At 37.6% G+C, this 26,918-nt stretch overlaps 1 protein-coding gene across 1 annotated transcript in view; it reads left to right on the forward strand.

Moving 5' to 3' along the window:
* The window catches only part of IRAG1 (inositol 1,4,5-triphosphate receptor associated 1), a 126,233-nt gene that overhangs the window by 13,822 nt on the left and 85,493 nt on the right, over nucleotides 1–26,918 (forward strand). Inside the window, exons 4-6 of the mRNA XM_072865326.1 lie at nucleotides 1,170–1,322; nucleotides 8,812–8,924; nucleotides 10,291–10,374. The gene's annotated coding sequence lies outside the window, so the exon portion shown is untranslated. The remainder of the gene's footprint in view (nucleotides 1–1,169; nucleotides 1,323–8,811; nucleotides 8,925–10,290; nucleotides 10,375–26,918) is intronic.

Below are 26,918 nucleotides of genomic sequence, written 5' to 3' on the forward strand. Positions count from 1 at the left end.
CTATTCTGATGGGATGAGTGAAGAGGATAGTTTATTTTTACTTTCCTCTGTAGGCCTTTGGTTTGTGACACTTCTCTGAAATTATCCATATGTTTCCTTAGTAGTTTTCAAGGAAGAGTTAAGTTCATTATTATACAGAAAAGGATGACATCCAAGGTGCTGCTCTTGTTTTGGCAACTTGAATTTTGTTCCAAAAATTTTGTTTAAAATCAGTGGATTTACTGTCAAGGATGTTGAAATGCTTCTTGTATTGTGGAACAAGTTAGAGTGAGTTTAAAATCCTTCCTTTCCCCAAATTTATTCTGAACCTTTAAAAAAAAAAAGTGTGGGGGAGGGGAATTTCTTATAAACACTCATGGGGCACTTATAAACATATGTTTCTTGGATTCCTGGAATTGGAAGCAACTGTATGTAGTGCATCTTCCCAAATCTGTGTAGCTAATTATCTACGATAAACTTTCTAAAAGCAAACAGACTAGATCAGTATGTCTGATAAGAAAAGTTTTATGCGGGTGCTCTACCTCTGATCTGGAAACAAAACTGGTAGCAATTTTCCATTTATTTTGGAAAGACTGACACTGGTAATGGTGGATTATCTGTGGGGTTTTTTACTAGTGAAATGTAGACAGAGCAACTGTATAAAGGAAGGAAGCAAGCCTTTTGCCTTTCATTCATTCAACTTTTTTTGAAGAAATGGTAAATTACTTTAATAGCTGTATTTCCAAAAGTGAGAAGGTATGTCTGTACTTGGTTCTGTACAGTGCCTGTCCTAATGGGCTTCTGAGCTTGGTTAAGGTTTGTAAATTCTGTTATATTCTTTGAGTCAAGTTCTTAACCAGTAACTTAGCTCACAGATATTTAATGACATTTTTTTGCAACACTGCAAGTAGGAATGGAGGCTTAGTACTGACCAGATGGTACAGCATGGAGGAATAATTGGTGAGTTGATATTATTTAAGTGATCTATTTTTAAAGGTGTATTATTTTTCTTATTACTGAGATTCTCTAAAAAGGAAAAAAATAAACCTGAAATTCTGTAGTAGTTGAATGTCTAGGTAGCTTATGTATAACTAGAGCAGTGAGCAATGGCTACCTTACCTTGCTGTGTGGCAGTAAGCTTGACTTTTATGGTCTATTGATAGCCAAATCAGTTGTTATGTTTTTTCTAGCATTTTCTCATGTCTGTGTTTGAAGACTTGGAAAGAACACCAATTCAAGGACCTCCCAGCAAGTATGCTGTATCTTGACTTGGCAGTTCAAAACCCTAAACCTTCAAAGGCCAATGCTAACCCTACTTGTGAAGAAGATAGGACCATGCTCAGGTAGTACTTCAGCCTGCTAAGTCATTTAGTATGTATTTTCTGCTAATGCACTTAGTGTGTTCTATACAGTATGTCTTCTGTGTGACATCAGAACAACCAAAACATTATGTGTAATGGAAAGGATCAATATTTTGGAGGCAAGATTAGTGTCCTGGTTTCAGCTGGGATAGAGTTGATTTCCTTCCTGGTGGCTGGTGTAGTGCTGTGTTCTGGGTTTTGGTATGAAAATAATATTGATAACACGCTGATGTTTTGGCTGTTGCTGAGCGGTACTTACACTGGTCAAGGACTTTTTTCAGCTCCCCATGCTCTGCCAGGTGCCCAAGAAGCTGGGAGGGGACACAGCCAGGATAGTTGATCCAAACTGACCAAAGGGCTATTCCATACCATATGACGTCATGCTCAGTATATAAAGCTGGGGAAGCAGAAGGACGGGGGGGGACATTCGGAGTGATGGCGTTTGTCTTCCCAAGCAACCATTACATGTGATGGAGCCCTGCTTTCCTGGAGATGGCTGAACACCTGCCTGCCCATGGGAAGTAGTGACTGAATTCCTTGCTTCGCTTTGCTCGCGCGCGCGGCTTTTGCTTTCCCTATTAAACTGTCCTTATCTCAACCCACGAGTGTTTTCACTTTTACTCTTCCGATTCTCTTCCCCATCCCACCGCGGGGGTGGGGGGGAGTGAGTGAGCGGCTGCGTGGTGCTTAGTTGCCGTCTGGGGCTAAACCACGACAATTAGGAATACAAGATGCTTTACAGTCTGAGTGAGAAAAGGGCTTACATGGGAGTTAAGCACTGTGGACTGTAGGGCAACTTACTGCAGCTCCTAAAAACTAAATGCGTACATGGATGAAGCTGGGTGCCCCATGAGCAGTAGTATCAATGTTGTCTTGCTATGACTGCAAAAATAATAAGGTTTTTATTAGCATATTCACAACCTTTTGTCAACTTTGTAGAGTTATTGCATACAATGTTATATGCACTGCTGCAAGCAAACAGTGTATTTGTTTGAAAAATACAAACCTACTACTGAGCAGATGAAGGGGGGAAAAGCACCTGGAAATGGATGAAATTCTGTGCTGAATGTTTAAATGTCACACCTTGTCACACCTAGCTTATGAAATGCTAACCAGTTTGTTAAATCTGTTTTCTAAATGCAAAATTTCTTACATAAAGATGGCTTTAAGCCAATGCCCATGCTGGAGGGTAGGAAGTGACAGGCAGCCGCTTCTACAGGGAAGAAGCTGGAGCCAGCAGCATGGAACATAGAGTAGTAGCATCTGTCATATTGTTTGTCTGAACCATGTTTACTCTCTCATATTAGATCAGCTCTGAGGAATGAGACTGACTGTGGTTTAAGAAATATTACTTCTTAAAATGGCTTTGTTTCCCAGATGCAGAAAGCTTGGAAGAAGGGGACAATGAAGCAGTAGCATAGACAGACTTTTCTGAAGAGGGATGGGAGGGTGAGTCTGGTTTCTTGTGGGCAAGCAAAAGAGGAGAAATCCTGCCTCACATATATGAGTGATTGAGGTGGGGAGGAAAAGTCTCCTGAAGAAGTGAAGCATTGTGCAGGGAGGTGGTGAAGGGTGGTGGAGCTGATTTTGTTGTTGCTCTGGGAGATTGGCTGCCAGTTGTTTTATAGTGGTCAGATGTGTTTGGGAAGCTGAGTGCTTGAGTTTAGGCCATAGGAATCTTAGGCCTAGAAATTTAGGTCCGTTCTAAGATGGGATCTGCCATACCCATTTTGTTCTTGTAAGTGTTCATGTTTGCATTAAAATAGTTGGACACAAAATGTCGTATGTATGCTTGTGGCAAACTGTGCTTTGCCCCATGTTACATCTTAAAAATCAACAGAATTATGTTTGGGGGCTCTCTGTGGCTGTGGGTGGTTGTTTTTTGTGGTGGTGTCTCTTCCCCCCCCCCCCCCCCCCCCCCCGGAATGAACCCTGGAAACAGAATTATGAGTTCAGTTATGAAGCACCTGTGAAAGCATTAATGGCATGACATAGCCTTAGCCTCTCTCCTGATTCTACCATTTCTATTCATGTGAATGTTACACTAGTGTGTAAATGGCTGCTAATGCGTGTGCTGCCTCATGGTTTACAAAATACTGTGGGATGTGCCTGCTAACCTTTATGTCTATGTTTTGTTTTGGTGTTGGTTTTTTTGTTTTGTTTTTTGTTTAGTTCACTAAAGTTTCTGGGTAAGGCCCTAGCAAAAGAACAACAAAAAGTATACATACTATGAGTATTGCATGCCTGGTAAATTTTAAGGACTGCATATTATGAACATTCAATTCTCTGCCAACTAATGCAATTGAAGTGAAAATTTATGCCTCCCAGTTTGGGGGATGCCATTTTATTGGCTTGTGTAAATAGTTTGCTTCCCCCCCTTTTTTTTAAACTGTTAAATTAGCAGTGGCTGATTGTCGCCTTAAGTCCTGTGGTTAAGCAGACAACAAGTGCTTAGCACAAGCATAGAATTTTATTAAACTACAACTGGCCAGATATTTGCTTCATGGTAAAAGCCCATGTGAACACATTGTCCATAACAATATGGAAAATTCAATAATACTTGCCCAAATTTAGGCGGGGAAGTGTGCAGGTAGCTTTGATGGGTGTTGCTATCTGATGTTCTCCCAGCTCTTCTAAACTTTCTTTTTCTTTCATATGTCATATTGAATGTACAGAAGGAGCTGGGATGTTGAACAGGTTTGCTTTTGAGCTGTTGTCCTCCAGAGAATTATTGACTATTGTAGATATCAGTATTCTGGAAGGGTAGAAAGGTGAAGCAGTTATGGATTAAATTCTGGCAGAGAGGCTTGTACTGCACTATGGAATCATGAATTTGCAATTGTTGGAGGCTGCACGGGACACTGAAGGCACGTGTGGGACGTGTGAATACCAGTTGAAATGTAAAAAAGCATCTTTAGGACTTTGGTCCCTTCTTACTTCCATAATTTCCCTCTGAAGGAGCTGATCCTCCTCATCTGATGTCTGTAGAAACTTGTGTAATTTTTTCTCACTCTTTTTTGTCTCATCTGTGCCTATCCTTTATATGCATCCTTTTTGTCATCTGCAGCCATGCCCATGAGTTCCAGTTCTAGAAAACAGGCGAGAGCTGGTCTTTCAAACTTCTAAATGCCTCTGAAGAAAATGAAATTAGTTAATATTAAAAAAAAGACAGATTTTCAGAACTATGGTCCTATCATCTCTGTATGTTAGTCCTAATTAACAAAGCTGGGCGTTTTAAATTTTTATTATTTTTGTACAGCATTTTTCTCATTTCTGAACATAGTTGTCTGAAGATAATATGTGATGGAGCTCTAAGGTCACACCTGGAGGGACTAAAAGACACTTATTTTTTTATTAAAAAGATAGTTTTAATTGTCTTTGCAATCATCTAGGAACTTTAATGCTCCTTTGATGTCCATTTTGTCATAATAGAACCTTTTTAAACAATATGATTTTTTCCAAACGTATTGGGGTAGGCTACTTAGGACTAAATGGTGATGGCTGAATGGAGGAAAGAGAAGCAGAGGCTTCTGGGCTACAAAGTGAAGAGTCTTAAGACCTTGAAGGTGGCACAGGTAAACCCATAGAGGTGTGTGTGGAAGCAGTGTTTGCACTACTGTTTAATTTCATTAACCAAACAGAATGTGTACTACATACATTTTGTAGGGGCTATCTCCTAGGAACAAAGACCTGGAAAAATACTGATAAGCTTCAGAAGCACTCAGTGTTTAATAATTGTAGATTTTATCTTCTCTTCTGCAAGACTACAGGAGAAAGAGGACTAGGCCCGGTGGGGGATGCTATGGAGGGATTCAGTTATATCAATAAGGTTTTGAAGGTATATAGGTTTGAGGGTACAGGGATGGGGAAAGAAGGGAGAGTGATAATGTAGTAAACTCTATCCTCTCTTAGCTAGCATCTATGAAAAAGAATAAGCAAGACAAAATCAATTGTGGATAACTTAATACTTAAAGATATTGACCACAGTTTTACAATATACAGTGAAAGGCAGTTTCAAGGTGTTTACATATAAATGAAATTGCTTTCAAACATACTGGGGTGTGACTTGTAAGACTAAAAAGTAATGATAACACACAGTGAAAAATGGTAATGTTTCTATGAAAGCTTAAGGCCAGGCAAACTTATTCAAACTTTACAAAAAAGTTTACAGCAATTATCTTTTATTAGACTGATACATGTAAAAAGAGAAGGCTTTCAGAGACAGAGAAGTGCTTGTATGCTTGAAGGCTTATCTGTGTTCCTCTAACTTATCAGTTAGTGTAATAAAATATCTCCTCTATAGGAAATTGAGTAGTAACTGAAGTACTTAAAAGTCCCAAATACCAGCAGGGCTAGTAAAGCCAACTGTATTCTCTATAGGGGGAAAAAAATCCAGAATTCTAATTAGGAGTGATATTTGTCAGACAAGGATTTTATGATGATGAGACTGAACACTCAAATACCTCGCAGGATAGATATAACAATATCTGCAGGCAGTTGGTGTGGATGAAGAAGCAGATGCTCAGATGGTAAGCTATTTATGGCAATAACAGCTTATGATCTAATTAAGTGAAATATGTAGGGAAGTGAATAGTAAAACTACAACTAAGAAGTTAGGAAGTTTGTTGCTTTCCAAGTACCAAATGGCACATTAAAGACATCAGTTTATCCAATTATTATTTTCTGTGACCTTCTCTTTACCTTATGACCTAGCCACTGTAATATTCAAATGAAAATCAGTAACTTATAATAATCAAGATGCAAGTTTGATCCTCTGACTGTTGTATTGATTGCCCTCTTGCTTTTGCTGGGTATTCATGAGTGGTTTAATTCTCAATATTTTGTGTGGAGGAAAAAAAAAACACCAACAAAAAACCGCCCCAAAAACTCACCCCCCCAAAACTAAAAAAGGAAAACCCCAAACTAAAACCTCCAACACAAAACAAAAAAAAAACCACAGAAAAATTTGAAAGCATACTGTAATAAAATTAAATTCCAAATTTTTGCCTATTTTTTGTCAAGAAAATTTTTAAAGCTTTCACATGAAATTCACTGGTTTAGAGTTATAACTAAGTTTCAGTAAAATAAGCATTTGTAAATGAAGCCTATCATGATGGGATAAGTAAACACATTTTAATAATTTAATGCTTAGCTATCTTCCCTGCCACTGCTGCCTCCTCCCCATGCATAGTCTTCCTGACCTTACCACTTAGGAGGATACTAGTAAGTGAGCTAAAAAAGCTTTGCCTTTGCACACTTCTGTTGACTTCACTTGGGTTTCAGTGATGAAACCCAGAGATGAAATAGAACCACAAGAGTTCAACAGTCTGCTAATAGCACGGTGCTGCAAAGCATCAGATGTATAAGGAATACTACTACAATAAAGCCATTTTTCCTGAGACAGTCCTTTTCTGAGAAGTTGTTTGTATGGGTTGGTTTGGTTTTTGTTGTTGCATAGATATTTTTTGTTGTTTTTGTTTTCCCAGGAGGGAATTATACCTGTGTTTTCTTGCTGTTTAGCAGACTAATATTTCTCCTGTTCATAACTATCATGGGATGAATTTTTATAGCAATACAATTGTGTTACAGCAAGTGTAACAAAAACCCAGAGTGATGACAATGCTAATTAGTGTTACAGCCAGTTTATTTGTAGCTGATCAAACATACATTTACAGTTGTGTTTTAGTTGTCCTATCGCACACTGGTTAACATAACATATATGTGCTTGTATTTTTCTAAAGGAAGTGGTTTGATAGTTACGACCGCAAGCAGAAAAGGGAGAAACTTAATCCACCATTTAACTACTCTTACTTTTTTTATGAGAGGAGAAAATGAGTCGTAATGAAGGCAGAGGAAGAATAAGATAAATAAAAGCTGCTCACAATAGCTAATAATAATTGCAAAAAGTACCATGCTGGTCTTAGGATCTGGCTGTTGAGAATAATACATTTAATAGCAACATTCCTTGGTAAATTTGTGAGAGAGAGTATCAAAATATTTAATAGGGAATGCAGGCATTCCTTCTCGTAACAAGTATCTTGAAAGGCCTCTTTTTTTTCAGTGTACTGTGAATAAAGCTGTGAACAGGACAGTAATTTTTGTGTGGTCAGTCACTTGAGGCTCTGTCCAGCTCTCACTAAATCAATGGCAAAATTCTTGCTGACTTCACTGAAGTGGATGGGACCTCAGATGTATGCATTTTCTCTGTAACAGGGGATAATGCTTGCTTTCTTTTTCCCTGTAAAGGCTGAGTAGTCTTACCTATATATGAAAATGTAAATTGTGAAATTTCTAAGTTCTAAGCACCGTAATTTTTTTTCTTCCTCTTCTGCTTCAGCTGCAAAAGGCCTGCATCCAGTCAGTATATCCATACGTGTGTCTCTATATTCCTGGCATGACTTTGCATTGATTTCATTTAAATGTAGGATTACCACCATAATGTGTAAGCACATATTTGAACTTCCCTCCACATAAATTTCATATTACCTTCATTTTGTAGGCTGTGTAAGTCAGTGTTTAGTAGTGAAAACTGGTTATTTACTTTCAAAGGGCAGTGTCAAAAGGGAAAATTTTATTAAGATATACTTGCCCTTTCCTGTCTTTACTGTTTTGGCATATAAGATAATCATAATGATGCTTTTGATTAACAACTGTTGTTAGGACAGCTAAACATAAATGGTAAATTATATGGTCTGAATTTCAACAGAAATGGCTTTTTGTTCTCATCAGCTTTGCTTCTATTTAAGGTAAAGGGAAGCTATGCAAGCTTGTTCTTCAGTCATTTTCAGGAAAAAAAATATTTAGAACATTTTTGTTACTGCTTTTTTAAAACAAATCCAAAGAACTTCAGTAAATAATGAAGGGAGAAGGAGAAACAGGCAGAGTGCTAACTTTTGATCATACTTACCCATCTATCTTCTGCAACAGACTTCCTTATTTAATTAACAGTGGGGCACAAAGATCCTAACATTGTTATTCCTGACATTGTAAAAATAATACTGTCCCTGTCCTGAAGAGCTTGCAGTCTAAACATGCTTGGTCTTGATATATTTAGTCAGTAAGAGTAAGTTGAGAGAAATTGACTTAAATAATTTTACCAAACAGATAGTTTGGCCAAGTAAAGCTATTTTAAATATTTAAAAATATGAAGATGCATTATCAAAGGGACATAGATGGCACTTATTTGCTTCAGTCTCCAGTAGACTCTTTATGCATGACTTGGTGGAGATTGCACAAATACCTAGAGTTTATAGAAGTAAGGGCTTCAATATTGTTGGGTTAAGTCTAATCATTACAATTTAACAAGCCATTGGAAAAATACTCTAAGCTAGCAAAGGTGTCATTCTAGATGTAAAATAAGCATCTGTGCTCAGAGGGCTCAGTTTTATATTTTAAGGAGAAAGAAGAAATTTTAATAAAATATTTGTAATGAAAGTAAATATTGATAAACAATAACTTTCTATTTATACAGCAGCAAAGATCTCAAAATACAGCCTCTGCTCTTGGAAAAAATAAAATGAAGCAAAGGATTTGTCAGAACAATGTAGAAGAAAAGCAGGATATCCAACCATTACTGAGACTGTGGTAAGTAAGAATAATTTATTTCTGCCATCTTCCAACGCTATGTGAAGTTTAGTTTTCAAGCTAAAACCAAAATCCAAGATCAAGTGTCATCTCTATCTCATACAAGTAAAAACATTTAGGAGAGGTATTTAAAGCAAAAGAAGGAAAATTGTAGACTAGGGTGCAAATGCTTGAAGCAGCTCAGTTGCAGCTTTCTCATAGTGAAAAACTTAGAGGTTTCCACAATGCCTGATAAAGGTCAAAATCCTTTTCAAAACAATGAGGAAAGAGAGCAGGTGTTCAGCAGGTAGAATGTAGAAATAAGTCTTCCACAAAAGTATTACCGGATAAATATATAAATTTGTAGAACTTCAGCTATAGTAAACTAAAATTATGCATCCAGTGGAATGGAGAATAGATGTTTAATTGATCCCATTGAAGCCATGATATCTTAAGGAAGCAAACAACCTCATGAATAAATTTAGAAATTACTAATGTGCTGAAATGTTTCAAGTAGAATACTCATCAAACAAATAATTTGAAATCTATATACTTTTATATAAAACTTTGCAAAGAGAGGAAAAGATTCTTTGAGTGGGAATAGTTTTTTCCTGTCTTAGCATGAATAAAATATTGCTGCTTCTTAAGGCTCCCATGCCATTATATAGTTAAATTATTATGAAACCTGCTTTTTTCAGGTGACAAATGCTATAACAATTTTCTGTTGGGGATGGTTCCTTCAACCATAAGCATGCAAAAGGGTTGTCACAGATATTGCATGCTATTAGTAATAATTATCCCCCAAAACCTTCAAACAAAACCTATTTTTAAAGAATTCAAAGACTGTAAAATTAGGCCCTCAGTTAGGAAGTGCTATTTAGAAGGCTTTTTGTGCTTAAAGCCTCTTAAACAGATGTTAACTAGTGTGGCTGCAAACTTGTGTTTGTATATGTGTTGTATATTTTATATCAGTGCTCTGAATTTTATAAACAATTACAATTAAAAGACATTCTTCTGGTGTCATACTGTCACCCATTGTCAAACATACATTTATTCTCATTGGTTTTGGATTAGTTAATATTATCCCTATTTAAAAGGAAGGAGTGTTTAACTTCTATAAGTCTTCAAAAATCTCTGTTAATGTTTCTTATGGGACTTGCTGGGCCTGTACCCATGCTGCTCCCAATCTTTCCCAGCCCTATCTGGCCTTGGGAAGCTTCCTAAGCAATTGAATTTTTAAGTTTTGTAGGAAATAAATGGAATAATCACATGTGACTTTATGGTTTTGGTTTTGCTTAGTTTTTCTTGCATTATGCCAAAAGAGAAACTCTATTAATCACATCTTTGTCTTCCAAAACATCTCAGCTTGACATTTTTCTTCCCTCAGCTTTCAGCTGAAGAGGATTTACGGAGCTGACCTTCACAACTTTTAAAAGAAAATCTTTACTTGAGGATCTGGCACAAAAATGAAGTATTTAAATGACTGCTTGTATTACTTTTGGATCATTGTCCTCCAAAGCATGAATAAACCTGGAAAGTAAAATCAGTAGAACACAGTAGCACTTGATATCAGAGATTTAAAAAACCAACCAAACAACAAAAAAAACCCAAACCACAAAACAACTGATAGGCAGGTCTCATAATTCTATTCTCAGTAGGTGTATTTTCAGAAATTATGCTTGCAGTTGTTAAACTTTCTTCAAGACTTTCCGTTTCACTTGAGTTAAAGGCAGTCTGTAATACAAAGTGAAATCTGACCAGCTCTTGGTTTCATGCTGTAAACAAAGGGCATGTTTATTAGCACTTGCATATTTCAGGTAGAATTTTCAAAGCCCTTACTAATGTAAAACTGTGCCTATTCTGAAAGAAGAGATCTGGCATTAACTGATTATGCTAGTGGAGGCGTAGATGTGCAAAGTAAATTTCATGTGACTTTTATTATTTTTCTGAGTATCTTTTAGGTAAAATCCGTTTGCAACAATTTGTAAATGAGTTTTATAATCTCTCTCTGCCTTGCAAAAGCAATTTTAGCAATACAGCACAGTTTTAATTTGTGAAGCAAGGTAATACAGTGCAATTTAGCAAACACTTTAGACTTCTGGGATAATCTTTTAATCTTATGCTCAGGTATTCAGTTTCTCCCTATCTTACAATGAAGCTTCCATGTGTTTGGTGTCGTTCATAGTAAATATACCCGATCCACTCACTGGCTTTGTATCTGTGGGGAAAAAACAATATATTAGCATGTAAAATGGTTTAACTATTGGAAGAGTACTGTATAAGAAACAAGCAACCCATATGGGTTCAGATTTGCTTCAGTAAGTACTGCTTTTGCGTATAGCAAAGTTTTAGCCCCCTGGGGATAGATTGCTAAGTGTCAAAACAATTTTTCACATTTTCTGAGAGAAGTCACAGTTCTGAGTTTCGGTGAGCTCTAGATTTTGAATTGGAAAAAACAGTTATTTAATTAAAAGTTGAAAACCATGTTGTCTGGCAAGTGCAGAGTAGTTATTTATTCTGAGCAAAATAGTCAGAAAGCTGAGGAAAGGGAAATAAAGATAGATGAAATCATGAAGAACTATGTAAGCCAAAAAATGGAATACTGTTTGGGATGGCAAGCAATATTAGAGAAACAATTGAAGGCCAGAGTTTCTAATCATGTTTTTCTGAGCTAAATGTATGAGTGATATGCTCTTGTTGAGGAGATAGGTATATGTCTGAAGACATCTGAAGTAGAGTTAATTAGTGCAGTGATATTGTAGCTGGCCCATTCCTTAAAGTTTTTTTTTTTTTGGTACTGCTTATTTGGAGGTATGTCTTTACTGAAGGAATGTATGATGTGGTATGGATAATGTAAGACAAAAAGCCAGGTCAGTGAGATGGGATATTCGGTATTATAGAATTTACACTCTTTGTTTCTGGCTCCCGACCCACCAGGCTACACACGAAGTCTATAAAGGCAGCTTCAATGGTCAGAAAGGTTTGAAGACTGAAAAGCATGTGGCAGCAACTGTCAATGCTCAAACACATAGTTGTCACCTGTCACCTACTAGAAGTAATGAAGTATGTGCTCACCTGCAGCTAAACAGATACTGAAACAAATTTCTACCATGTGAGGTAAAAATGCTTTGCTTAAACCTCAGTGGTATATAGCTGATATTTGATCATTCATTAACCTGTAATAAAACTCATGTATAATCATTTCTTCTGTGAACTGAGGCTTTGGGAGAAGTTTAAAATGTTGTAAGAATCAATAAAACTTTTTACTAAGCACGTATCTGAATAATATTCTCGTATAAGAGTATGGCAGGCTAAATTTTGAACCAATTCTCAGATGACTTTGTCATTCATCTGATGTAATGGCTGTTTGATTTCCTTTTTTAGTTGCTTGCTACTTCAAAGCATTTTATAGCTCTGTTCTAAAAATTGCAGTAATTTATCTGTTGCTGCCTTTTGTAGTCTCAAAAGAATGTCAGACTTGCTGTGAGAAATGCAGGTACTACAAGGAGGTGATGAAGCAGTGGCTTCTCTCCTAAAGACTCAGCTCTATGTTCAGTCTTTTCTCAGGCTTGTTTATGGAAGTGCTCACTACAGAACAACATGTGGAAACAGGCAAATGTGCCTCTGTTTCAAGTGTATGCAGAGGTAATAGCTGGTTGCTGGTGGTTGCAGCTGTGTAGCTGTTACCAAAGTGAGTGTTGTGGCAGTAAAAGACTCTGTTTTAACCTTGGAGAACTACTGCTAGTAGTTTATAAATGTTTGTGTTTCTCCTTCTGAGAACCTCTTTTTTTTTCATGAAGTAGAGAGAAAATAGGATTTGCATCTTGAATTTACTATTCAAGTAAAATTTATTGAATACACACTCAGCTCTAATAATAACAGAAATTGGCCTTCTTAGCAGCATGGATGCTACCTGCAATCTCTCGGCACCACTCTTGTGGTGCTTCCTTTTTATCCATTTTTCTCTTCTGAATAACAATACCACCAATCTACTTACTCTGTATTACATCACTTGTTTAAGAGGACCTTGATAAAAGTTAGGTTTCAGCAAGTTTAAAATGGGATCATTGTGACTTTGATCACTGAGTCTAACAGCTGACACAGTTTTTACTGGCCTTTTCCTGGTCTTTGAGATGCTGAAGAAAAGTAATGTTTCCCAGACTGGAAGTTTTTGCTCCCCTTTTGTTGAAAGTTCAACAGCAGTTGAAAAATTCATTAAGTAATGCTCCTTTTTGTATGCTGCAGGGGCTACTGTGTAGATTGAGTTAAATGTAGTTACAGAATTGCAATACTTAGTACATGATCAACATAACCTTGTCTAATGCACTCGTATTTGAGTTTAATTTTTTAACATATTAATTCTAATGCATGCTCTATTATGTAAATTAGTAGTATCTAAGGAGATAGATTTAAGACCCATCTTCTCCACTGGACTTTGCAAATGTGCTGCCACTTTCTTTTTCTTTTCTTTGATCTATGTGTGTGACGGGTGGCTGCAGCCCGTTTGGTGTCAGACCAGTGCAGTCCATTTTCCATGTGAAGAATTGCTTGTACACTGCAGAACAACTGACAGTAACTTTCAAAACACCAGAGTTTCTGTAAAGAAATGAGACCGATAGATCCAATAGATCAAATTAAAAAAAAAAAAATCTATTGAAAAGAATAGAATCTTAAGGTACTTTAACAGCTTAAAAAAACCAAATAGCCTTGTGAAAGTATAAAAGGAATCCTTCAACTCGCATCTACTCCTTCTTGCTAGGCCATTGTAGTATCTTCAGATGAGATATCCCCAGCCATTTCAAGGGGTCTTTGTAATTACAGAGATGAGATGGGGAAAGCATGAGGTATTTGTTTTGAATCTATAGGAAAAGCTGCTCTGTTTCATGATTTCTAATGAAAATATTCTTGCCCTTTTCAAATGTTAGAAGGCCATCCTCTGTGAAGAAGATGATAGCGACATATTTTGTTCCTGTTGGCATGTTGTGTTTTGTCCACTTGGGCAGCAGGGGATGCGTGTGTGTTGCTGTAAGTCTGAAAAATGCCATCAGGTTTTCCCAATTTCATGTCTTAAGTTGCAGCACAGTAACTGGGCGGTAGAATGTGAGCTGGTAGTGATTGGGCATGTAATCAAATGGGGAAAAATCTTTTTGCTTCATTGGCAGGGTAAACTGCAAGGTAGATTTTGAGAAGATTGCATCTGCATCTATTTGTAGGGCTATGGTTTGTACATAATTCAAAACCAATTTATTCATACTTAAGACCTGTTGTGTTAGGCTAGTCTCTTAACCAGGCAAAATATAATTAAGAGAATCCAGTCTACTTCACATTGTGCATTTAAACCTATTTTGATGTGATTGATAGGGCTGTGAAGGTAAGCTCAAAAAAGGGAATGATGAGTCAGTCTTCTTGAAAGAGGGAGTTAGGGAGTTAGTTTCTTTCTCTCTTCCCCCACCGAGATTCCCCAGGGTGTTTGACTTTGCTAAAATGGGTCATTGTGGAAGTACCAGCAACCTTAGATATAAAAAGCGAGAACAGAAACTTCCTCTCCACTAATGAAGTTGCTACTTTTTAGGAAGAGTGAGGTAGTTGTAACAGGCTAGATTATGGGGGTTGGGGGAGGTGAGTATGTGGTGATAAGGTGCAAGGAAACATAACCTACATAAATGCTTTATGAGCTCTGTTGTGCCTGCCTGCTTATGAGGGTGCTGTCACCGTAAGGCCTGTCTCTTAACATCTGTTCCAGTGTTTCTTTCAGTACGGTGAGGTCATAGCATGGTATCTAACGTTGAGAATTGAATCTTATAGGTAATGAGTTTGAATGTAGATAAAATACATCTCTAATAGGTAAATTTATGCATCCAAAAACCAAAATACAAGATCACTTTTTTACTTTGTACAACACTGTCAGTTTGAGGTGTGTTTTGGTCAAGAGTGGTATGAACTAGATCAACAGTCATTTGTTTGTATTTTGCTGCAGATTTGCTTCTCATCTCACTTTCCTTTTCAGAGAAACAGTGTGAATGCTGAAGTCTCCAGATGTCAACACAGAGGCCATAGCAGTTGCTCGCGTGACCACTTGAAAGAAAGTGAATCCAAAAGCTCACTATTATTGAACTCATGTTCCATAGGTTGATTTAGTAGAAGTTTGGCTTCCAAAGTGGGATTAAGCTGTGCAGTTGCAGAGGTATGGAAGCTGAGGTTTTGACTAATGGTATTAGGAATTGAGTAAAATGTCTGAGTGGACATAATGCAGGATGTTAATGCATCAGGTGGTTTCTCGGTGCAGTGAATTTAATCCTTTTACCCTTTATACATAAAATACAAAGCTTGACAGGATTATTAGTAAAGTATTAATGAAATCCACCAAACTATGTATATGTCTAAAAAGTATGACATGTACCAAACAGTAAAGTTCATTTTTGAAGTTCTCAGAAAGATAGTGCTGTGAAAGAGATAGTTAAATGGACGATCACAAACAAAATTAAAGGCCCTATTAGCTCAGAGACAGATAACGTCTTACTTAACTGTATGTAGCAGATTTTTGACCATCACTTCCCAAATAAGTAAATCTGGCCTATCAAGTGGGATGATAAAAAGAGATGGATGCTAGATCTAGTAATTTTAATTACCTGGATTTGTTCCATTAAAATGTGGTTGCCAGGATATTGTTGCCTGAGTTATCTAGAAGACAAATGCAGATGCTATATTCTTGCTTGTACAGAGTATAAGGATGACATTTTTGCAAAGTTTTCCCATTTGAGCATTTCTCATGCAGTTCAAAAATACTGTTTAACAGTCATATATGTATACTTGAAGTGTTTATCTCTGCTTCTTAACGTGAACAGAGAAGTTATTCTGTATGTGAAGAATCCATCTTAAATGAAAGAAACAAGAGAGACCTCAGCAAGGTAAGGCAAGAGATTAAATTTGAGACAGGTGTTTTAATTTCACTTCTGGTTTTATACTTGTATAAATCAACATGTTCAGATCAGTAGCTGAGCATACTGCTCCACCAAATCTCAGAGTTTTATATACTAATACAGGATTATACAAGGGCTAAGTTGAAGTAGGATAATTCAGGCTGCTGCTTCAGAAGAATGCAAGAATTTCTAAAACTGTGACCCCTGTGCACTGTAGGCTGGAGTGTCACATACCAGTACTAAGGCAGCACAAATGAGCTAGCTTAAGTACTAGCCCAGCAATGGCAACACAAAGCTAATTAAGTTATTGCAATGCCCAGACAGTCTTCAATATCTTACTTAAAGTTGGCTTAGCTATATTTGGCCTAGAGTGTTAGGACTGTATTGGTTCAGGAGAGGACTTATTTTTTTAAAGTCAGTTAATGACATTGAGTTTGTAGGGAAAAGAATAAAGCTACTCCTGCAGGACAAACATGCAGTTATCCTGTTGTAGATAAGACAGCACATGTGTTCAAAAGGTAATAGGCATTAAGAAGAATGTCTTTATTTCTTCCTTCCCTTTCTTAAATTTGCATATTTGCAATATATCGATTATTTGAATGTAAAGCATGTGTGGTTTTCTTTAATTGTCTCTGAATGATTAAAAAAAGAGAGCATAAAATGTATCTTCAGGATAGAAAATGTTGAACTTCAGCAGTTTGGTTTAGGGGCTACATATTTGGATCTGACTTCACTGATTTTTAGATTTTTCCTCTTCTGGTTAATAATTAATTCTCATGTTGCTTAAGGGGTTTTGGTTTCTTTTTTTTCTTTCTTTAAATATTTCATCAGTAAAACATTCCATAATCCTTTTTTTTAAAATATGTTAACTTGTGATCAGGATTTTTAATAACTTCAGGTCCTTTCCTGGGAGCGATGTCTGCTTAATATTCCTTCTTTGCCATACTGCATCTTCATTCTTCCATGCATACACAAATGACCCTTCTTTCCCCATTCCTTGTTGCTGTTTCTTGCAAGAGTTAAATTCTTCTAATAGCCAGAAGAATTGTCCTAAAGTTCCTGTGATTTGGCTAAGAAATAACATCTTATTAGCATAAGGCTTTTCTCACGATCAGGTTAAAAGAAGATTTTTTTTTAAATAATATTCTTTTAACAGAATTATGAAATTAAAGAGCTCATTTTATAGTTAACATGCTTGACATATGCTTGTATGTATATGTATGTATTTTAGCAGTACTAAAAATTCTTTCATGCAGTATCTAGAAAACAGAGGGGTTTTGTTGAGGAGGTTTTCTGTGGATGTTTCTCTATATTGGTGAGGGATTTGCAGCTTCCTATTGAAAGCCTGGGATTTCAAAGTGATGTCAGGGGATTATATAGTTTGCTGCGTCTTTAGCCCATCAAAAAGTACTGGTCCAAGTCTGAAGTTTCTGAAGAACAAAGAGGAATCTTGCAATCTGGACTAGAGATAGTGTCGAGAAGCAAGGTGGTAGGTTTTAAGACACATTAAGACAAATTAAATTTTTCATCCAGGCTTCCAACTGCTGTGTTGAATTTGGTTAATCCACCTTTGAAAGAGAACAGGGTGGCAGACAATAGCAAAGTGAAGCCTTCTAAGTTAATGCCAGTGATCAGAAAATGTGCTTGATTTTTATAAAGCATCAGGAAAAAGTAATTTATAATAGGCATCCACAATTTATCTTCAGTTTTACAGCATGTCACAAGGATTCACCTTTGATCTATGGGAGTCCTGTCCCATCCAGTGTATGGGGCAGCACAAAGACTCGCAACTCTGCTGGCAGAAAATCTTTTGTGAAAAGTGCTGTGGGAACTAAGGCCTGGCAAGAAGATGGAGGTGAAATTTTTACTAGGCAAATAAGAAGGTTGCTAAATGTAGCAGAGAAAATTAAATTTATTAATTTAAAAAGTAATTAAAGGAAGAGAGGGAAGAGGAGGGGAATTAGCTTCAAAACCATGAAACTTCAAAAAACCCCACAAAACCTCACCCCAAAACGAAACCAACCAAAAAAAAAAACCCATTACTTTTGGACTTTGGGGAGGAACTATCCAACCTTATTTAAAATGTAAATGCAAAAATAGGTGCAAATTTTACTATTGGCTGTATGGAGGGATTGCCATTCTCCTACTGCAAACACACACAAGCTTTTTATTCTCTGAAATTATTGCTTGACAGCTCTGATCCTTTATATATTTCAGTCTTTCCAATCTGGTGCTTTCTTATCTTTCATTTTTTCCCCACACCTACATTATTCTACATGGAGGTTAATTTTTCCTGTGTATTTGTGTACATATAGTTAGTGACCTGCTACATCACTTAGACATTCACAAGTCTATGGGGCCTGATGAGATCCACCCGAGAGTACTGAAGGAACTGGCAGAAGTGCTCACCAAGCCCCTTTCCATCATTTACCAGCAGTCCTGGATAACTGGGGAGGTCCCAGCTGACTGGAGATTAGCAAATGTGACACCCATCTACAAGAAGGGCCGGTAGGAGGACCCAGGGAACTACAGGCCTGTCAGCCTGACCTCGATACTGGGGAAGCTGATGGAGCAGATCATCCTGAGTGCCATCACACGGCATGTAGAGGATAACCAAGGGATCAAGTCCAGCCAGCATGGGTTCATGAAAGGCAAGTCCTGCTTGACCAACCTGATCTCCTTCTACGACAAGGTGACCTGCCTAGTGGATGAGGGGAAGGCTGTGGATGTTGTCTATCTAGACCTCAGTAAAGCCTTTGACATGGTTTCCCACAGCATTCTCCTGGAGAAACTGGCTGCTCATGGCTTGGATGGGTGTACTCTTTGCTGGGTAAAGAACTGGCTGGATGGCCGGGCCCAAAGAGTGGTGGTGAATGGAGTTAAATCCAGTTGGTGGCCGGTCACAAGTGGTGTTCCCCAGGGCTCTGTGTTGGGGCCAGTCCTGTTTAATATCTTTATCAATGATCTGGACGAGGGGATCGAGTGCACCCTCAGTAAGTTTGCAGATGACACCAAGTTGTGCGGGAGTGTTGATCTGCTGGAGGGGAGGAAGGCTCTGCAGAGGGACCTGGACAGGCTGGATCGATGGGCCGAGGTCAATTGTATGGGGTTCAACAAGGCTAAGTGCAAGGTCCTGCACTTGGGTCACAGCAACCCCATGCAACGCTACAGGCTTGGGGAAGAGTGGCTGGAAAGCTGCCTGGCAGAAAAGGGCCTGGGGGTGTTTGGTTGACAGCTGCGTGAATATGAGCCAGCAGTGTGCCCAGGTGGCCAAGAAAGCCAATGGCATCCTGGCTTGTATCAAAAATAGTGTGGCCAGCAGGACTAGGGAAGGGATCATCCCCCTGTACTCAGCACTGGTGAGGCCGCACCTCAAATACTGTGTTCAGTTTTGGGCCCCTCACTACAAGAGAGACATTGAGGTGCTGGAGCGTGTCCAGAGAAGGGCAACGAAGCTGGTGAAGGGTCTGGAGCACAAGTCTGATGGGGAGCGGCTGAGGGAGCTGGGGTTGTTTTGCCTGGAGAAAAGGAGGCTGAGGGGAGACCTTATCGCTCTCTACAACTACCTGAAAGGAGGTTGTAGAGAGGTGGGGGTCGGTCTCTTCTCCCAACTAACAAGCAATAGGACAAGAGGAAATGGCCTCAAGTTGCACCAGGGGAGGTTTAGACTGGATATTAGGAAATTTTACTTTACTGAAAGGGTTGTCAAGCATTGGAACAGGCTGCCCAGGGAAGTGGTTGAGTCGCCATCCCTAGAGGTATTTAGAAGACGTTTGGATGAGGTGCTTAGGGACATGGTGTAGTGGTAGTCTTGGTAGTGTTAGGTTTACAGTTGGACTCGATGATCTTAAAGATCTTTTCCAACCTATACGATACTGTGATGCTGTTTGTATAGCAATATTTTACATTTCTGTCTCCACTGCAATTTATAAATGGATAGTTTTTTCCTGTCTCATGTTGGCCCCTCTCCAACAACGTTGGGACATCCATGTGCTGAAGGGTATGTTTTGTCATTCCCAGTAGCAGCAAGATGGGATGAGGTTTTTCATAAAACCACTTTTACTGTATGGGTAGTGAGGAAATGACAACTATCCTTGTAGACAGCTTCTGCCCTAGGGACAGCATGGGTGACAGCTACCAGTTTCCTGAGTGGTTCTGATTAAGTTTTGCTGAAGATTTTATGCACCCACTTTTAAGAAGCTGTTTAGCAAAAATTCTTTTTTAAAAAAGTACCTGTTGTACCACATCTTTCTTAATTTATAAGAACAGTGTGAACGACAAAATGTTAGAATACTTCCTCTTAAGAACACAGCATATGAAATCCAGTGGATTATAGGTTGATTTAGCTAAATAGCGGGACAGAACATGAAAATGAAGTAAATTCTTACAATTGATTTCTCTGCAGGTGGGTGGAGGCCCAGTCACCCATTACATAACAAAATTTACCTGTCATAAGATGTGTTACCAAAACGTACAAGCAAATTAAGGTGTACACAAAAGGGAAGGCAGTATTACCATACTAAAAAGGGACATGAGGTTGTCTCTGGTAACCAGACCTGATATAGCAGAATTATATTTTGTCCAAAGGTATCTTTAGACTTCTGACCTAAGTGTTTTAAAAAGTGGATAGCAAAATGGCAAGTAACCGTTAAGTCACTCTTAGAAGGGAAAAAATCCTAAGCTTTATTTGAGGAAATCTGGAACTTTTCAAATAGCATTTCTATTTTATGAATTTTTTTTCTGTTTACGTGGCACTGTTCTGATAAGTGTATAATTTTGTTTTTCTATAGTGCAAGCGTAGTTTGGTTTTAATCATGCTGAAACTTATGTCTTTTTCATTCTGGGAAAACCTGAGAAACTGGAATTCACTGCACATTTTAGCAAACAGTAGATCCTTGGATGAGGTGCCTCATGACTTACTGCTTATAAGGCTTTAAACATATGATCTGCTCTCAAGTTGTGCCACAAATGTGGTCATACTCTTCTTGTTCAGGCTTTTGTTAGGCTTTTGTTAGACTTCTGTACTGAGCCCAATGACAGGGCTTGCATGCAGTAAGCTTCCAATGATTTCGGTATGCACTGACATGCTTTCCTCCTTTGGCTCTGGCATTTTTCCTCTGCTGCTGCTTCACAGTAGTAGGAGTCTAAATCCCAGCTGTTTTGGAAATCTCCTGAGTGTTTGGTTTTCTGTCTTGTTTGTCTCTGAGGGCAAGTAATTGACTAACTGATTCATCACATTACTCCATAGATACATTGTCTATGGGCAATAGTTCAACTCTTGCAAAAGTGATAGAAGCAAAACAAGAAACAATAGGTTTGAGGGAGTCCTAAAACAACATGATGCTTTATTTAATGGCATGAAAAATACCCAATTTAAATGAAACGAAATAAATCTTCCTTTGCCTTTGTCCTCTCTCATGTGCCTGAAACAGTCTGGGGGATAAAAGATGTCCAGGATCTCTGTCATCATTATTGTCTTCTAAACCGTGAAGTTTGTCCAACTTAGTACGTTTTATCCTGACTACACTTTTGCTGCTTACCTTGCCTGTTTTTTACTGTCTTTCCTTTTCCCAGCTTTGTGAAGATTATGCTAGTCTCTTCTTTGTTTCTGTGGATTCTTTTTTTTTTTCCCTTGTTTAAGGAAGGGTGACTCCCAAACCCCATCCCTGAGAAAGATAAAAGTAGTAGCTCTTTCTAACTCTAGCCAATATCCTTAACATTCTACTTTTTTAGTCAGAGCAGTAGAGAAATTTCAGCTTTTTCCATTGTTTCCGGCTCGGTGTATATATACTCTACTATCAGAAATAAACTTGTTCTATGGATACAGCAATTTTCATAGTGGTAATATTGTATGATCTATTATTCCTCATTGATACATATAACAGTTCTCTAAATCATTACATATGTTCCGTTGACTTCCACTTAATTTGCATGTGTACATATGGTCTGTGGTAAAAAATGTAGCAGAAAAGCTTAAAAAGACTTTCTAAGCAGCCTTTTTTGCTTGTCATGACTTTATTACCTTTTTTCCAATCCATGATGCAAGAACAATTACACATCACTCCAATTGGGTTCCTATTGGTAAGAAGGCTTGTTGCCACAAATCAAAGGAATGTTAATGGAATTTTATATATAAAATTCAAATCACTAGGGTATGTGTGTGTGACTTGCACACTTTTTGTTGCCCCCTCCTGATGTTGTGTGATTTAACAGATTAATCACCAAACCACTTGTGTAAACATGTTCTGTTTGTTACCTCTTCTATTTGATGGTGAGCTGCTTTCTCCCTGGAAGTACCAGCCAGGCTTTGTATATGTAGTTTAAAATAAAAAATATGGGAGGGATAGTTTGGTAATCTAGTGATAGAATGGACTATAACTGGTATAGATTATTAGTTATGGTCACTCTACTCAGTTTAAACTGGCTGCCAAATTTGGACTTGAGAGGAATTTTCTCCAGAGTGTACAGATAAGAACCTGTTGTTCAGTTGTTGTACTTAAGTTTTACTGTTTTGATGGGGGAAAAGCTGCTAGGTGTGTCTAGGGTTTTTTGTTTGGTTTGGGGGGTGGTGATTGTTGTGGTGGTTTTTCCTTTCCCTTCTAAATCTAGGATGACAATGTGTAACTGCAGAAAAGCAGAGCCCAGGTAGGGGCTGAATTCCATCCCCTCCTATTTCTTTTTGTTACCTTTATAATAGAGTTGTAACTGGGTATTTTGGTTTTCATTTCAGAACACAAAATATTTTTTTTTGTTCCAGACTTGGATGAATCCCTATGAAATTCAAGCTGATCAAATTCTACTGAAGCTTCTGCAGAAGTCCAGTGTAGTTTTAGGCTCTATTTATATAGCTATATCTCGCCCTATCTAATGTATCCTTACCAAAGGAAAAGAATGGAATTATGCAGAGCATTGCCTTAGCTATGTCTGTTTTCTGATTTCTGTAGCTTGTAAAATTGCATGGTATTTGTACATGCTCATGTAAGATTTCATTTCTTATTTTTTTAAGATGGCAAGCTGATCCTATGGGATTTTACATCTTAACTTTTTATAGGTTTAATTGTCTGTTGTCAAATAATTTTGCATATTCTCTTCTGTAGCTGAAATAGCTGAAAATCTTCTGTACCTCACTGTCCTAGCAACTGAATCATTCACAATTCATGCTGTTCTTTCTCAATTGTTTGCTTTTTAGTGAAGGTTTTCAGAGGTTTATTTCAGTTGGATGTAAACTCAGTCACTATAAGAAACCACATGTGAAAAGAGAAGTCTGAGTTAAAGGATTTTTATATTTTGGGCTATAAAATTTTGTCAGAATAGAAATACATTTGAATCAATTGAGAAAGATATTTGCCAGAGACAGCATTCCATTTTTCTTCTGCAAACAAAGTAGAACATTGATAGCTGTGTAAACAAATACCAATACACATTTTGATGTGATCAGACTTTGAGGAGTCAAGAAAATACAAGAATCTACCATAGATTCAGGAATACAAGTACTAGCAGCCATTCAAGACTAAAACCTGAAAAGAAATAAATAAGTCTAAGAAATGTAAATGTAAAGAACATATAATCAGAAAGTATTAGCCAACTGTGCATTTCTCCAAAGAGGGATCAAACACTGGAGTGAATAAACAGCACTTTGAAGCCCAGTATTTTAATGTGCCTGTTCAGCATGCTTTTTGTTGTTGTCCTCTGGACTAAAGTCTGCCTTGTAGAAATCTGTAGTTTAGGGCTACAAAAAGCAGCTGTCCCTATAGTCAAAAAGGTAGATAGGTGAAACATGATATTTAGCATGCTTTTCTTCACCCAAGCCCTGTTTTGTTGGGGGGGGGGTGAGGGGACGACTTTCATGCCTAATAATACCCTTGATTTAATTGTCTTTTATTCTTCTAAAATGATAATTGCTTCCTAACAAAACTGCAACTGCATGGTTTTCCAAGAGGACTAAGATTTCAAAAGAAGGGATTGTTAACTTTTAGTGGCTATTTTTAACAAAAACTCAGCAGGTTATATTTACCTCTGTGAATTAGTTATTTTCCCTGGCATTTTTCAGAAGGAAATTAAGATTCATGTTTCTGAATCAGGTAAACAAAGGGTTTGGGGGCTTTCTTTACTGTTTTTCTAGTTTATGATTTACTACCTCTCCTCACCAACCTGTCTGAAAATATTCAAGGATGTTATACTTTCTGTATGGGCTACTACACTTAATTGTTTAAAGTGACTTTTATAGAGGAGCATGTTTTTAGGTAAATGCCTTTGGTCTGTGGTATTTCATGCTTGTAACTGAGTGTAAAAATTATTTTACATACATTTTAAGACATAGTAGTCCATATAACTAATCATATGCAAATTGCAGTCTATTGCTGCATAAATGTAGGTTGTATTGCTTGAGTATTTTAATAACATTAACTAAAAAAAAAAAAAGTATTGTGATACCAAGGAAGTGTTATCATACTGTTAAAGCAATTTTAAAAATACTGCAGTGCAGAAACTTCCAGTTTGTGGCATAACTAATATCTGGCATAACTGATTCTGGTATGAAAGACCACCATGTGGGTTCTGAGGATGAGGACAAGAATGAGGGTTATTTTATTGTATTTATATTGAGGAATCAACCAAGAAAAAATATTTTCCTTGGTGTCTTGAGCAAGTTTCTTTATCCTGCACAGTTAAATACTTTCTAGCATTAATAAAACTGTTCAAAAGAAATATGGGTTTCAATGCACGGAGAGGGATGAAAATTGTCAATTAGAGTATTCTCCTCAAGGAAATAACTATTTTTTCAAACTCTGTATTGTTTCAAAAGACAAATCTCACCTTAACTTACAATTGAGGGGGGAAAAATGTATGTCAAGTAAGTGAAAGTTGTAAGTACACTTGCATAGCGTGGAGCAACAGCTCAGAGAAAGGTGAATTGTATTTAAGTCTCAGGCTGCCTGGAATGCTATAATTCTATAGCTGTGTCTCTCATAATGTCATACAACTCAGCACTTTTGCTGTAGAATTGGCTACTTTACAACTGATACCTCTCCTTGGTTTATTTCTCTGCCTGCAGCTCCCTTTTATTCTCCAGCTCTTCCCACAAAGAAAATGTAATTGAATTGTATTGTACAGTAGCCAGACTTCAGAGAGAAGGGAAACCAGAAATGCTTTGGAGCTCATGGTCAGGGAGGAAGGGGAGTCATAACCTTCGATTGACAAGCTGCTTTCGAGAATGATGCAGGCACTTAGGACAGGTACATGGCTTTTCTGGAAAATAGAGACAGCACCTAAAATGCTGTGAAGCCATGTATGATTAACTCAAGAAACAGTGTGAGCATTTCCAGGGAAAAGGAATGCTGATAGTAATTTTTCCTAACTGAAGCAATCCTCTGCAAATATAACTAATGCTGTCAGTCAAAAGAGAACGATGAAGCAATACTGAATAGTTTTTCTTCCTTCCCCTGGTACAAGCTATGCAACTTGTTCTAGGGAAAACATTAATCTGTCAAAACCTACGCCACCATCATCTCCATCACTGTGTGGAGGATTGGAGCATGTTTTTGTCCATGTTGTGTTTACATTCCTTATAGTGCACTGTTTAGGGGATTTGAGCACATGCTTGTGTTTGAATTGCATTCAGGGTGGAAGAAGGGAGCTTTAGATGCCAAGCTACTGCCAGCTGTTTTCATCCTTCTGGTAAAAGCCCAGATGTTCTGATGAACATCTGTGGGATAAGAGGTAAAAAGTGAAGTGGTTTTCAACCTACTCTATTTGATCTCCATTATAAAAATAGAAAAACTGTTTCCACTCTGTTCTGACCTTACCGGAGGGAGGAGAAGGTTATGTGAGCTTGCTACCAGCCTGGGACCTGCAGGAGTACTGTGCACCTATTAATATTGGTACCTTATGCTACAACATTCACTTCAAAGCATGGTACTATAACACTCCCAGATACAACACCCATCTTTAATTTATATACATGGGTGTACTTGTTGGCACAGTTCTATATCACACTGGTGATTTTTTTTCTTACTAAACTTCTTACTAAACTACAATGGCAGCATCAGAATATAAAATGGCTGGACTTTTTGCAACGCTAATTAATATGCTTAGTATTTAGTTAAACTCTCTCAGTTTCAGGATCATCATATTTCATCAAAGTTACTGGATTCTCACATATCCCCTCTTATTTATGTGTTCCCTTTCTTCACATAGGTATCTCTAATATTGGGGTTGGTTTGGTTTTGTCTTGCTTTCGTTTGGTGGATTTGTTTTTTGGTTTTTTTTTTTTCCCCTGTTATGGGATAGTAGGTAAAAGAAAGGTCTGAAGCAGTTGTGGATGGAGATTGTATGTTTTAAGTAAAGCAAACGCTATCTCAAAAAGCAGAATCACTTGCTCTGGTGATTAAAACACAACACAATGTTTCATTGCCTTATTGCAGTATGAGGTGATCAAACTCTGAATATATGTTTCCTAGTAAAAGCATGTCAGTCTCTTGGTTTGTGAAAGTTCAGTACATCATAAGGTGACATTGGGGTTTTATATATTTAAATATATATAATATATATTTAAATATAGGTTAGGGTATCTGATTATCAGATTTTTGGTGTTAAATTTCTTTATACAAGACTGCTGTTAGAGGTTTAACACTTCTTTTAAAACAATAGATAAACATTTTGAATATGTCTATGAAAAATAGAAAATCTTGCTCATAACTAAAACAAAAACCCCCTGATTTTGCTGGTGTGTTTGAACAAAAACACTTGTGTTATTTAAAACTAGGACATTCACCTTGAAGAGAATCCTAGGAAGAGAACGTACAGAAAAATAGGTCACCTGGTTGCCCGTTAGGAAACACCAACCAGGAAATTATGGTCAGACTGAAGTATAGGAAGAAATGTAGGAGGGGGTTTTAGATTTTTAGATTTGAGGTGAAAAAGATACAATCTAGGTCAGAGGGAAGGATGAAAAGGGGGGTGTGGAAAGGGGCAGGCAGAGAAAAGATAATTTAGTCTCATGTTGATACTGGTATGTCTTTGCAACAAGTCATAAAACTTATTTAGGCAGTTCTGGAGGCATGACAGAAATGCAGTGTGCTTTAAGGGTGATCTGGCA

The sequence above is a fragment of the Ciconia boyciana genome, chromosome 6, assembly GCF_034638445.1.
Source record: "Ciconia boyciana chromosome 6, ASM3463844v1, whole genome shotgun sequence".
In the NCBI taxonomy this organism is placed as follows: domain Eukaryota; kingdom Metazoa; phylum Chordata; class Aves; order Ciconiiformes; family Ciconiidae; genus Ciconia; species Ciconia boyciana.